Below are 14,543 nucleotides of genomic sequence, written 5' to 3' on the forward strand. Positions count from 1 at the left end.
CACGGCCATTGTGCATTCTGAAGAACTTGGGCAATTCCAGCAGGACAATGTGACATCCCACACATCCAGAATTGCTACAGAGTGACTCCAGAAACACTTCACTGGTCACCAAACTCACTAGACATGAACATTATTGAGTGTATCTGGGATGCCTTGCAATGTGCTGTTCAGATGATGTCTCCACACCCTTGTGTTCTTACTGATTTATGGACAGCCCTGCAGGATTCATGTGGTGTCAGTTCCCTCTAGCACTATTTCAGACATCACTCAAGTCCATGCCATGCCATGTCATGTTGCAGCACTTCTGCGTGCTTGTGGGTCCCTACATGATGTTAGGCAGGTGTACCAGTTTCTTTGGATCTCCAGTGTAATTCTAATGCACATCACGCATGCAACATCACCTAAAATATTGGTGCTGAAAATTGATCATGAATTATGCTATGAATTGTTGTGGAATGTGGATAGTTGTGAAATTCCTGCTGGATTTCCGGATGTACATTGCAGTTTTGAAACCTCCAAATAAAGTTCTGTACCACGGCTCATTGTAAACTAGCATAGCATATTCAGCTGTCTATGGACCCTCGTGACATTTGTTTTCATATGAGGCTTCAAATTATAATTTTTCACCAATCCAAGTTGTTTGAGAAATTTATTTACCTCCTTGTTATTATTCCTTAATAACTGCCATATTAACCCTCCTATTGTTACTAATTTCAAGAAGGAAAAGAAAGATGACAAAAAATCCAGCAGAATGCATTTCAGAATTGGACACAGGTTCTCTGCTCCCCAGCCAGATGCCTTGATTGTTGCATCAGCAGTACTTTCATTGAATAGCATTTACTTTATGGGTACATAAGTGGCAGTTGTAATAGTTTCTTTCGCAAATCCCTAGGAAAAAAGTTTGCTTCTGGACACCACCTATGATGATTAAAAGTGTTCCATTTTCAATTGTATATTGATCTGGTCAGTTTTGAATCAAATTCACATCATGAACAGTAGGGATGGTGTTCTCAAAACCGATCTTCATTTTATGTTGTATAGAAGCAGGCTGCCAAATATGAGCTGAATTGGTTAACTGCATTTGTGGCCTTCTCCTTGCCCATGTTAAAAATTTACACTTTAGGCTGCTATTTTTGCATTGTTGTGAAGTACTGATCAACTGGTGGTAAAAGATTTCAAAGAAACCATTGAAGCTATAATAGTGCTTTAATTTGAAAACCTTTTCACAGTGTATGGTTTCTTTAATTGATTACATTTAATGGGTTTCATGTAAATGATTTCCTTTTTCTTCTGTGATGCCATATGTAATGTAGTTAAGAGGTATATTTTCGTTTTCATAGTGCTGGAACAGTGATATAAGCCATTTGATACTTCAAAAATAAGCTATTGGAAAGTAATACCAAACTCCTCAAAAACACCATCAAAATTGGCAGAAAGTAATACCAGAGTTGACAGAAAACAGCAACAAATAGGCAAAAATAACTCTGAAATTGGCCATAAAATAAAATGGATTTTTCCTGTCTCTGCTTACTGTTTGTTAGACAGACAGACAGACATTATTTCCACAACATAATACTTATTTCTTTGAGAGTGTGTTCTTAGCAGTTGTATACCATTACTTACACCTGATTCTCTTATCTTGAATGTGCTGCCATACAGTGTATGTTCAAGTACAGCGTGTACATAAAATCGAGGAACATTTTCAATTATTTATCGCACAAGAACTAAACATTGTACAGATGCCATACATACTGCATTTCGAAGAGAAACTTTTCGAAATTTTGTTTTTTTCTACAAACATTTGATATGCGAACCATGAGTGATCAGGTAGATGACAATACGGTAATCGAATTCTTGCCTTACCCATCCCAGCATGGCATCGTCGACTGTGGCAGTCACTTCCCGTATTCACTCCCAGAGCTCTGCTACATCATATGGTAGAGGTATTACATATACAAAATAGTCACACAGAGTGAGATCTGGTGATCAGGAGGGCCATTTCATGAAACAGATTTCCCCTTCTGTAGCATGGCTGAGCTATCGATGTGACAGCTCCGTGTTCAGGTACCCACGAACTTCACGATGAAAATGGGGTGGAGCCTCATCCTGCTGAAAGATGAACAGAGAGTCCAATCTCATTTGAGGCATCAGCCATTTCTGCAACATGTGCAAGTAGGAATTTCCAGTGACAGTGCTCTTGGCGAAGAAGAATGGCCCATATAATTTTTGATGTGACAAGACAAAAAACGTTTACCTTTGCAGTACAGATTCAGATTCTTTGTTCACCATTGACCACCTGAGGTGGAATAGGCAATTTAAATGGATATCATATAACATTTTCCTTGAATAGTACCTTAAAGCTAAATGAGCTTTGCAAATATTGCCCATAGATCATAACATACACCATAACATAAGATAAATACATTCAGTGACATCACATAATGAAATCCTTAAAAATTAATGTTGATTGATGTTATATTCATAAATTCTGTTACATTGTAAAAAGGATTGATTATTAACCAATTTAGTAGCTTGCTCTTGAAGCTACTTATGTGATCTGACTGAGAAGAAAATAGAAGTTTGTTAAATATTTTTAGACTATTGATTCGATGGGAATTCCCTGTTCTTGTCAGCTGGTGCCTAAGTATGTCTAATTTTGTTTTGCCTCTGGTATTATGATGGTGCATGTTTTCTCCCATTTCAAAATCTGCTATATTGTTTTTTGCATACAATTCTGAGGCGTATATATAAAGATTAATAACGGTTAATATTCTCAGCTGAATAAACAGTGGTCGGCAGTGCTCTGATCTACCAGAATTGCTCATTGGCCTTATCACTTTCTTCTGAATTTTTAGAACTTCAGTGATGTGAAGAGAGAGTCCCCATATCAGCAGTCCATACTCTATCTGTGACTGAAAGAGTCCAAAATAAATAACTCTTAAATATTCTTTTGTCACCAGGCTCCTCAGTTTCCACATTAAATACGTAACTCGAGACAATTTTGTGCAGGTGTGGTTGATGTGTGTTTCCCACATTAACTTAAAGTCTACATGAATTCCTAGAATTTTAACTGCTTTCACCTATACCTCTTTTGACAATCCCAGTATAATCTGTTGGTTTTTATAAGGATTGCAAAGCAGTGTATTTGGTGAGAACCATTTTTGTGCTGCTTCCAGGCCATCTTGCATCATATCTTGCAGAACTGATATGTTCTTGTGCTGAGCAAGCAAGGTTGCGGCATGAGCATAACCAAATAACAGTAGTGGGGATACAATGAGGTAAATCATTGACTGCAGTTATAAAAAAGAAGGGCCTAAGGACAGAACCTGTCTTAACTTCTAGCAATTGTGAGTCTCTGTTTCTGACATAGGCAAACTGCTTCCAATTTTTAGGTATGGTTCAATTACTGCCAATGCAGAATCTTGTATGCCATAGAATTTGAGTTTAGCAATTAGGATATCATGAGAAATCCAGTCTAATGCCGTACTTAAAACACATAAAAGAAGTGAGGCTTTATTTTTATTCTCAAAGGTTGTTATTACTTCATTCACAATTGAAAGAACAGCAGTGGTGGTATTTTTTCCCTTGCGGAAGCCAAATTGACTATTAGAGAGTAAGTTATGCGACTCAAAGTAGTGGTTCAGTTGGTTATAAGTAAGAGATTCAAGTATTTTCAAGAAAATGGGAACTATTGAAACTGGTCGGTAATTTTTGAGATCATTTTTGTCCCCTTTTTTATACACTGGGATAACTTTCGATATTTTTAGAGTTGTAGGATAGACTCCAAACTTTTGACACCTATTAAACAGAAAGGCCAATGGTTCACTAATTATATGCACTGTTTTTTTAATTATGTAATTGGACAACCAAGAGCAGTCCATGCTCTTGGAGTTTGAGAACTTTGCCACTACCTTTGTAATCTCAGTGGGTGCGACTGTCCTCCATTTAAATGTATTGTTTGCAGGTTGTTGTTGCTTAAGTAGATCACTTGCATTAGTGGTTGTTGTTTCAATTTTGTTCTTAATATAACTTACAGAGTCCATGAAAAAATGATTAACTTTATCCAGGTCAAGAGCTATGCGATGTTCATCATTCCTGCAATGCTCTTGTGCAACAGCATTCCATGCAGCTTTGCACTTATTAGCAGCTCCTTCAATGTATCTTTCGTATGCTGTTCTTTTTGCCATTCTAAGCTTAGCTCTGTAGGTTCTCTTACATTCAAGGTATGCTTTGTACAAATATCTTTCTGCTCCGTTCCATCTTTATGAGAATTTTTATACATGTGGTACAACGATAACATATTTTCCCTCATATTGGTAAGTTTATCTGTGTACCACTTAATGTTTTTCTTTATAGGTTGGCTTTTAAGATTGATTTTTATAAGAGGAGAACAAGAATACCACAAATCTAATTAATTTTTAATGAAGTTCTTAAAAGCAGTTTCAGTTTTATTTACTCCCACTTGACAGTTATATTTACAGTCCCACTTAATATATCCGAGTTTCTGAATGAACTGGTTTACTACTTCTTCCTTCTGCCCTTTAACCCACATTACCTTTTCCTTAGCATTGGCACCTGTGTTTGGGGAATACACTCAAATTCAGTGCATTTGTGTGGATGCTTCATACCGTAGATTCGACAGTTGTGCCTGTTCACTTTCACAGTACTGTGAAAAGTGACTTGGTTGCTAAAAATGAAGTGTTCAACAATGCCATACCCACCCCATTCACTTGTTACAACTGTGAACAAATCTCAGAATGATTGTCTTTGTCGTTGCCATTGAGGTTCTGCACTAGCTCCAATTTTAATGGTTTCATAGACAGCTTCTGTAGCAGAACTTTCCACACTGTCATTGGAGTCATTTCCAGTTCACAGGGTGCACGATGCGCTGATTTCCTAGGATTCCTTATGAATATCTCTTGTAAGTGCTCCACATTCACTGCACTCACACTAGGATGTCCGCTTCTCTTCGCCAGGCACAAGCTACCTGTCATAACGAATTTGTTGTGGCAGTGGTACATGGCCTTTCTTGTTGTTGGCTTCTTACCGTACTTGGTTCTAAACATAGGGGGGGGGGGGGGGGATTTTTCAGTGTTTCTCTTCGAAATGACATATGTGTGATATCTGTACAGTGTTTGGTTTCTGTGCAATAAATAATTGAATCTGTTCCTAGACTTTATGTACACCCTGTATTTTGAAATCTCCTGTGTTGGCAACCATATAAGTGTTATATCAAATATTGATAGAAACTGCTTACCAAGCATCAAGGAAGACATTAACACAGACGAGGAAAACCTAGTCATGGAAAACATAATTTTTTTTTTTTTAAACTGGGGTTATATTAATCTGCCAAAAGAGAAGAAAGTAACAATGTTATGAAAAGGATAGTTACCACTCACTATAAAGCAGAGATGCTAAGTCATAGATAGGCACAACTAAAAGCCTGTCACAAACAAGAAGGTTTGGCCAGTAAGGCCTTACTGGCCGGAAGCTTCTTATTTGTGACAGTCTTTCTGTTGTGCCTATCTGTGACTCAACATCTCTACCATACGGTGAGTGGTGACTTTTATTTCCATAATATTGTTATATTCCATCCTGGATTTTCCTTATTTGAAAAGAGAAGACAGGATGGATGAAACAATGCATATTGAGATTAAATGGCCGGCCGCGGTGGTCGTGCGGTTCTAGGCGCTCCAGTCTGGAGCCGCGCTGCTGCTACGGTCGCAGGTTCGAATCCTGCCTCGGGCATGGATGTGTGTGATGTCCTTAGGTTAGTTAGGTTTAATTAGTTCTAAGTTCTAGGGGACTGATGACCACAGCAGTTGAGTCCCATAGTGCTCAGAGCCATTTGAACCATTGAGATTAAATAGAAAAAGTTCTCAAGAGTTCCTGGAGCAAGGAGGAGGTGAACAACTCAGTAAGAGCACTTGTTTTTCCTTTCATTCTTTCCATTTAATTTCAGTTACTATTCCTGCTTCTGTACTTTCTGCATTGGAAAGAACCTGAAAAATGGCGCTGTTATACTTCACTGTGTATGCCAGTATCTACAGCTGCTTGTTAAACAAAACTTATATCTAATGCTATTTGACTGCAATTCTGTGTGGGGTGTAATTTTTGCTAGCAGAAAATTATATAATACCAGTGATACACTATGGCCGACCACTACTTATATTTAGGAGGTGAAATTGCCAGTGCTGCTGATTGTCACACACAAAATGAGGAAGGGAGATATCTCATAACTTTGTTTGTTCCCCAAGGAGGAAAGATTAATAGCTTGGGGATGATTGGAAGAGGTCCCTCAGACATCAGGAAACTAATGAATTTGATTTTTTCCCACCCCATACACTTACAAGTGTCCATTAGCAGTACATGAAATTCCACCTTCTAAAGGTAAGTACTGCCCACCCCATCTGTCTCTTTGTAATTTTATACACAGTTCAGTTACATTAATGTGAGCACTGCCTATGTTTTATATCAACATGCAGTAACCACTCACAGATGGCAGATGCCAGCATTAGCATTGGAGTATATATAAAGTGGGTCGAGGGGTGATGCAGAAAAGAGTGCATATGTTGTCGTAATGCTGAAACAGAGCTATTTATCGGACATCATTGGTTTTTGGGCCAAGTATAGAAGCATTTCCAAAAAGGCTAAGATTGTAAACTATTTACATGCCACCGTGGTGAAAGTATACCGTGCATGGCGAATTAGTGCCATCCAAAACCGGAATGCATGCAACTGTGGTGCAAAGATATGTGTGGGTGAATGAATATGCAACTATTGAGCAACTGACCAGCCAGATGAACCAAGGGGCTACCAACCGTGTCTCCTCAATGACCGTTCAACAAATGTTGATGCATATGGGCCTCTGCAGCAATGGTTTGGTTCATGCACGTATTCTGGTTGCTGTCCATCATCGAGAAAGGCAGGAATTTGCATGCCACTGAGTGGCAAAAGATGGCCTTTTCAAATGAATCGTGTTTTATGCTCCATCAGACAGACGGCTTTTGGCATGTATGGCACTGCAACAATTGTTGAAGGGTTCGGGCCGGTAGAGGGGGTTTATGGTGTTGTGAATATTTTTGTGGTCTTCCCTGGGTGATTTCATCGTTCTGGAAAGCACAGTGGTTCAACACAAGTAAGCATCAATCCTTGGGGACCACATCCACTCATACGTGCAATTTATTTTCCCTTGGCAAGATAGCGTCTACCAGCAGAACAATGGAGTATGTCACACACTTCATAGTGTAAGTGTGTGGTACCACGAGCACCAGAGGGAGTTCACTGTGCTCATGCTCCCCTGCCTCCCCCTACCCCCTCCCTGCCCCCCTCCTCTACCCTAAGGTTGAATTCAAAACCCGGTTGAGAATATGCGGTGACTACTTTGATACTGTTTTTGCCACAAATCTTTGGCCCTCGGCTGTGAAACATAGCACACTTGGCCACGATAGTGGAACTGGAGTGGGTCCACATTCCTGTTGGTACCTTCTGGAACCTCACTGACACTCTCCATGCATGTCCTCACTGTGAAAGATGGCTATTTGGGCTTTTGACAGGTGGTTACAGGTAGTTTTGGACCAAGCAGCTTCCTCAAGTTAATTTTACTGTAGATAGAATACTTGAGCAAATTCCTGTGGTTTTGTTCACAACAATTTTCTTTCTTGTTTTGTTCTAGTGGCCGATTGAAGGATTTGTTGAGAAGTACAAGAGAATGAAAGACAGGGCAGCTCTTTTGAAAGGCAGTTTACATAAGGTAAGGTGGCATAAAACATCTTTTTAAACCCAAGAACATGATAATGAAAACCTATCATCATTATGGGAAATACGGAAGTGTCCGACTCCCCCCCGTCTGCTTTGACCCATGACGTCACAAATACGGCGGAAACAAAAACACACACACACTTTCCACAAGAAGCCTAATGACACTAACGGGACAAGCGCGGCAAATGAGGTGTTTTGGGTGGGGGGCAAACTAAATATAAACAAATTTAGACGCCTTGTGTAGCTACAACATGTGAGTGAAGACAGCCATGCATGAATACCCACCCACCTCCCCAGAGGTCGTAACCCCTGCAACCCATAGAAGATAAAGATGCTTCAGTAGCTGATTAGTGTTTTTTGTCTTTTTTTAAAAAAAATCTCACGGGATAGAACGAACAGATCAGAAAGATAAATATAATAAACTAAAACAGAAATTGGAGGAAACAGATAATTAAAATACGTAATAAGTGTTTTTAAATTAAAAAAAAAAAAATCTCACGAGATAGAATGAACAGATCAGAAAAGTAAATAAAATAAGATAAAACAGAACTGGAGACAGCCACACTCAAACGAAACTCCGCGCCGTCATGACGTCACACACGACAACACCCATACGTCACGGGTCAAAGCCGACGCGTGGGATCGCACGCTTCTGTCGACCCCCATTATGCATTACAGTGTGCTATTATACTCCAAAATATGCAAGGTACATCCAAAAAGTTCGATGAATGGTCTCAGAAAATAAAGAAAATGTGAGTTACAAAGTAATCACCATTAGCTACAACACATTTGTGACACTAATTGCAAAGCTATTGAAAGCTGTTCATAAACACTTCTTGTGGGATAGTTTTAAGTAACATGGTCATGCGTTGTTGGATTTATCGCATCATAACAGGAGGTGAGACCGGGTGCTACCAGTACGATCCGGAGACTGAGCGACAGACATTTCCCTCACCTCCCTCAGATAGAAATTCATGATAGATCAAGACTTTGCTTTTGAAAAAAGCAATTGACATCCTTTAATCTTGGATTTTGACAGAAGACTCATTTTGAGAGGTGGGGAAGACAACAAACATTGTGCCACGGACTGTCACTCGGTCTCAGGATCTTATTGGTAGCACCAGGTCTCATCACCTGCTATGCCACAGATATGCAACGGTGTGTGACCACAGTGCTTTGAGCGATTGCACAAGAAAATTTGTTGACAGTTTCCAACAGCTTTACAACTGATGTCAGAAGTATGTTGTAGCTAACAGTGGTTACTTTGAAGGCCAAGACTTATTTGGTGCAGTTCTTCTTGTTTTTCTTTTCTGTACAGACCTTTTTGTTTTCGTATAACTGCTGCAATCTACATCCATTTGGCTCTGCGCACTGTTGCCAAAAATTGTTCTGCCTTTATAATGTTACCCTGCCCCCTCCCCTCCAACTTCCCTCCATTACAAAATTGAAATGTTTCTCTGATGATCTCCTCCTTAGTATTCACCAACTGGGATATCCAAAAGGGAAAGCATTTCTCCTCCAGAATATTATCTCCAAGGGGATGCCATTATCAAGCCGTATAGTATAGGTGGATAATAGTAATGTGTTGTGTTGATTGTAGCAAAATTGGGAGTTGCACATGCTCCTAATTTAGAAAATTAAAAGTATGTGCTCTGCAACACTTGCCATCACAATAATTCCTAATATGAATGAAATATTTTCATTTACTTATGGATTTGTGAATGTTTTCTAAGGCAGTTAATGGGCAATGAAAAATGTCTACACCCAAAATGAGATTATTAAAGAGTTACATGTGTCTCGTTCTACCGTATCTTCCTTCACCGTCGGCGTTGTCGTGGTTACCGTGAGACACCGTTATACCAAGAGGAATGGCGCGTCGATCTTAGAGCATGAGATATGATGACCTTAAGCCATTGACAACACACAACAGTCTTGGTAGCACCTGTTTCCAGAATAGCTGCAGTAGTTAAGATCTACGAACTATCCCCTGTTGACCAGGTCCCCAAAACTTAACTCGTAACGAGATCCCTTCAAAGCAAATTGTCATAACGATCGTCTATAAAGGCTTCGTACAACGAGAATAAATGTTACGGTTTATGGAATAATAACAGATATGACCAAACTGTCTTGTCTCTTCTGCTTAATTTAACATAACTTCGTTCACAGTTTCATTTCGCATTCACCACTCATTCACCGAAACCCTTTGATGAACAGTTTTGGTTGCTTAACCCCAACAGTCAATGATAATGATACAGGTTTTCTCCTTTTTATAAATTGAAGCCCAATCACCATGATATAATAAAAAAAAACCGGTCTCAATACCGCGTCCCTCGTGAGATGCGAATAGACTTATCCCGGAATTGACCGCCCTGTAGGTGTACTCAATTTAATGACCACACTTCACTGTCCGCTATTTCACGTTACTGAATGTCCATTTGTTAGTCTGATTATACACTGTAGCTATTTAAAATTCGCCCCTATATTTTTCACAACGCACAATTAGCACTTCGTTACTTGTTTTTTTTTTCTAAGAGTAAACGGGAAAAAAAAGACGCCGTATCATCGGCTTAGTCGATATAAAGCAAAACACCTTAATATGCCCAATTTTACCTCTTCTTATAGGATCGGCTACCTTACTCATTAATTTATTACATATTATTTCCAATAACGCTAAACAGGTATCGTCGTTATATTTTAATTGTATTCAAAAGCATGTTACTACTATTATGACCGACCAAATCGTAACAAATCGCGCGGCGTGCGTTTTTAACAATAACTTTACGCTATTCAAGTTCTGTTACAGCTGTCTTGACTCATAATGTTACACGGCCCCCCAGACTGTGATGTCTTGAAGAGGGTTCCAGACAGAACAGGCTTTTTTTTTGTGTACTGTGACAGGAGAGGGTATTTGTTTCGGCGAATACACTCACTCTCAGATTCACTCAACAAGTCAGTACATACATTCTACAATATTTAAGTTGAGTTAATGGGCCTAGACAAAATGCCCTTAACTAAATTCCACATTTGTTTATAGGTCGTCTTAGAAACACTTCGCACTAATCACTTCATATTCACAGCACATGTTTTTTCTTGGATGAAGCCCTCAGTTCTTCAACCGACTGTGCAAGGCAGGGATCACAGCTGGGTTCGACGATTGGCATCCTAGGCCAAAACCCTTATCAGGCCACTTGTTTAACCAGAGAGGATTTGGTCCTTTTCTTTTCCTCTTAATTCCACTTTTAAATCATCCATCCTCGCAGTTCGGTGAGAGGATAAATCGTATTTCAGCGTCGTCATTGTTGCTGATACCAAGAAGGTATCTCATGGAAATCGTCGGTACATTCTTTAATTTTCTTTGTAAATTAGTATAAGTACATATTTATCCATTGGTACTTTTATTTAGTCCACTGAGTGTAGTCTTGGTATCATTCAGTGTTTCTTGAATCTATATTTTGCTCATTATTGATAATACTTCTTCAGGTCTATGTGAGGGAACAAGCCTTTAATTACATCAGTATCACAATCTGCCAGGAGGTAGCTCCCTTCATGAGGTATTTTCATTATTTTATATGGACCTGTATATAAATATTGCCATTTCTTATTCAGTCTTTTCCTGGTTGATGCTTTTGGGTGATTTCTCAATAAAATTTCTTCACCTACATCATATGTGACTACTTTCTTCACATTTTTATCAAAACAGGTTTTTCTCAGTTGTGCTTGATGCTTCAGGTTTTCGTAGACCTTCTTCACCATATCTCCTTTCTTGGTAATCTTTTGTTCTATCGCAGGTAATTCCTTCATCCATTCTGGCACAATAGTTTCTCCAAATACTATTTGGTTACATGAATAACCTGTCGATAAGTGTGGTAAGTCATTATACACTTTCTCAAATTCGTAAATCCAATCGATCCATTTATAATGTTGTTTGGGTATGTACGTCCGTAAAAATCCGTTCAACTCTCGGAAGATTCTTTCAACCGGATTTCCACAAGGGTAAAATCTTGAGATGTAAATGTGCTGGATTCCTTGTTCTTTCATAGTGTCTCTCCATACTTTGCTTGTATAATAAGCAGCGTTGTCTGTCAAGATCATTATAGGTTTGCCAAGCTCAGTTATATAGTTGTTGATAAATTTGCATAACATGGGTCGAACGTGGAGATTTTTCAAAGGATATAATTTCACATATTTTGAAAAGAGATCATAGAAAGCCAATACATATTTGAACCATTCACGTGTCACGGGACATGGCCCACAGACATCACATGACACCAACATTAAAGGTTGTTGTGGGATGATAGGATGTAATTCTATCTTCCGACAATAGTTTATGGGTTTCGCCTTCTGACATATTTTGCACTTCTTAATAATATTTGTAGCTATACGTCCCAAATTTGGATGCTAGCAGTATTGTGCTATTTTGGCTGTACACTTAGCGGAACCAAAATGACCCCAATTCAACTGAGTGTACCATACTGGTGATTCTAAATATTTATTTGGAACACAAACTTTCCAAACATCTTCTTCATCCTTCCTCCGATACAATATTCCGGATTTTAATTGATACTGTTCTTGAGAGTGACTTAGCGTTTTGCTTTCAACAGCATGCCTAATGGCTTTCCACAACTTATCATCTTCTTGCAGTTGTGGAAGACTTCGAGATAGCTGTGAAATCTGCCTCTCACAATATTGCCTTGATAAATTCATGACTTTAAAGTCAATAGTCCGTTCTTCACACTCGTCGTCATTCTTTCTTTTCGGTAGTCTTGAAAGAGCATCGGCTATGATGTTGTCTTTCCCTCTGATGTATTTGAGCGTAATATCATATTCTTGCAGTAGCAAGGCCCACCGGGTTAAACGTGAATGGAACATGCTTCCTGTTAAAATAAAAGATAAAGCTTTGTGGTCGCAGAATACAATGATCTTCTTTCCATATACAAAATAGCGAAACTTTCTAAGGGACCAGACCACGGCCAGTACTTCCAATTCAGTAGTACAATATGCACGTTCACAGCTAGAGAGTGTTCTGCTGGCAAACCCAATTATCTTGATGGTACTGATATCTTCTGGATTTTCCATCTGGAAAAGAGTGGCCCCCAATCCTGTTTCAGAACCATCCGCAGCAATATAAAAATCTTGATCAAGTCTCGGATGATGTAACAGTGGAGCATTAGTCAAAGCATTGGGGATGTTATCAAAAGCTTGTGTGCATTCGGAATTCCACTCCCACATGACATTTTTTCTTAACAGCCGTAACAAACAGTCTTGGCTTCCTAACTGATTGGGTAAAAATCGTCGAAAAAATGAAACTAAGCCGATAAATGACTTTAATTCTGTTCTATTCTTTGGATAAGCACATCTGTTAATCGCATCCATCTTTTCAGGATTTGGTTTTATCCCTTCAGGAGTGATTATATGTCCAAGAAATTTCAATTGGTTATGAGCAAACTTGGATTTCCTCAAATTTACTGTAACTCCGTATTCCAAAAATTTCGCAAAATCTCTTCTTGATAAGTCCAAATGTTCCTCCCAAGTTTCAGAAGCAATTAGCAAATCATCCACATATAAAGTAACTTCATTCAAAAGGTCTCTGCCCAGTACGGTATCTAACGCCGATATGAAAACACCACCGCTTAATTTCAACCCAAATGGCATGACAGTAAACTGGTAACTTCGGCCCAGAAAAACGAATGCAGTATATTTTCTAGATTCTTTCGATATTCTAGTTTGCCAATATGAACTACGCATATCCAAAGAGGTTAAGAAGTGGGCACCATAAAACTTTTGTACTAACTCTTCTAGGTTCTCCGGTCACGTTCGTACAGGTATAATGATCTTATTGATCTCTCTGGCATCCAACACCAATCTGATGTCACCATTGGGTTTAATTACCGCCACAAGAGGGTTACAATATTCAGAATCTGAGGGCTCAGTAATACCCCATTCTAACATTTTATTGATTTCCTTTCTGACTACTTCTTTCTTTGTCCATGGGATAGAATAGGAAGTACGACAAAAGGGTTTATGTGCATACGTCTTTATATGGTATTCAAAGTCTTTTATTATACCCGGACGTTTACTAAAAATTGACTGATATGCTTCCAACAAGTAGTACAGTTCATCCCTTTGGATAACAGATAAATATTCTGATTCTAACACCTTTTCCTGCAATGACATTTTATCCATCATTTCTTCAGAACATTCAATAAGGCATATATCATACACATTTTCATCATCAGTACTGACATATTTTACCATTAGATTCATACACAATTGATTTGGAATTACTCGGCCCTTTCTCAGGGTGGTTGTCAAAACATTACCATTGGAATTAAATATACATTCACCTTTCTCTAAATTAATGATTGCACCGGTCTCACATAAAAAATCCAAACCCCAGATACGTGGTACTGTCATTTTACGAACAACCAGGAATGTACTTTCTATTTGAGCCCCCTGTATTGTAACGTCAACACGTACCTGTTTCACAACTTTTTGCATTTTTGCGCTGAACGCGCCAGACACGGTACATCCTGTGATAGGAAAAGTGGGCATTTTTACCCCTCGGCTTATCTGTTTTAAACAGTCCAACGTCTTGACACTAATAGTTGCTCCAGTATCAATTAATATTTCAACATCAACATTATTTATACTTGTTGGAATTATTTCCTGTAAAATTTGTCCACATTTATTAGAAACTTCAGGTTTTTCTTCAATTAACTCATTCCTTATATCCTGATCATTATTGTACCTTAATACTCTCACTTCAAATTGATGCCTGCCTA

The 14,543-nt window shown here is 38.7% G+C and overlaps 1 long non-coding RNA gene across 1 annotated transcript in view; it reads left to right on the plus strand.

Moving 5' to 3' along the window:
• LOC126427229 (uncharacterized) overlaps positions 1-14,543 on the plus strand; it is a 107,396-nt gene that overhangs the window by 54,268 nt on the left and 38,585 nt on the right. Inside the window, exon 2 of the long non-coding RNA XR_007576600.1 lies at positions 7,676-7,753. This is a non-coding gene — a long non-coding RNA (uncharacterized LOC126427229). The remainder of the gene's footprint in view (positions 1-7,675; positions 7,754-14,543) is intronic.

The sequence above is a fragment of the Schistocerca serialis genome, chromosome 11 (genome assembly GCF_023864345.2).
Source record: "Schistocerca serialis cubense isolate TAMUIC-IGC-003099 chromosome 11, iqSchSeri2.2, whole genome shotgun sequence".
NCBI classification, from domain to species: Eukaryota; Metazoa; Arthropoda; class Insecta; order Orthoptera; family Acrididae; genus Schistocerca; species Schistocerca serialis.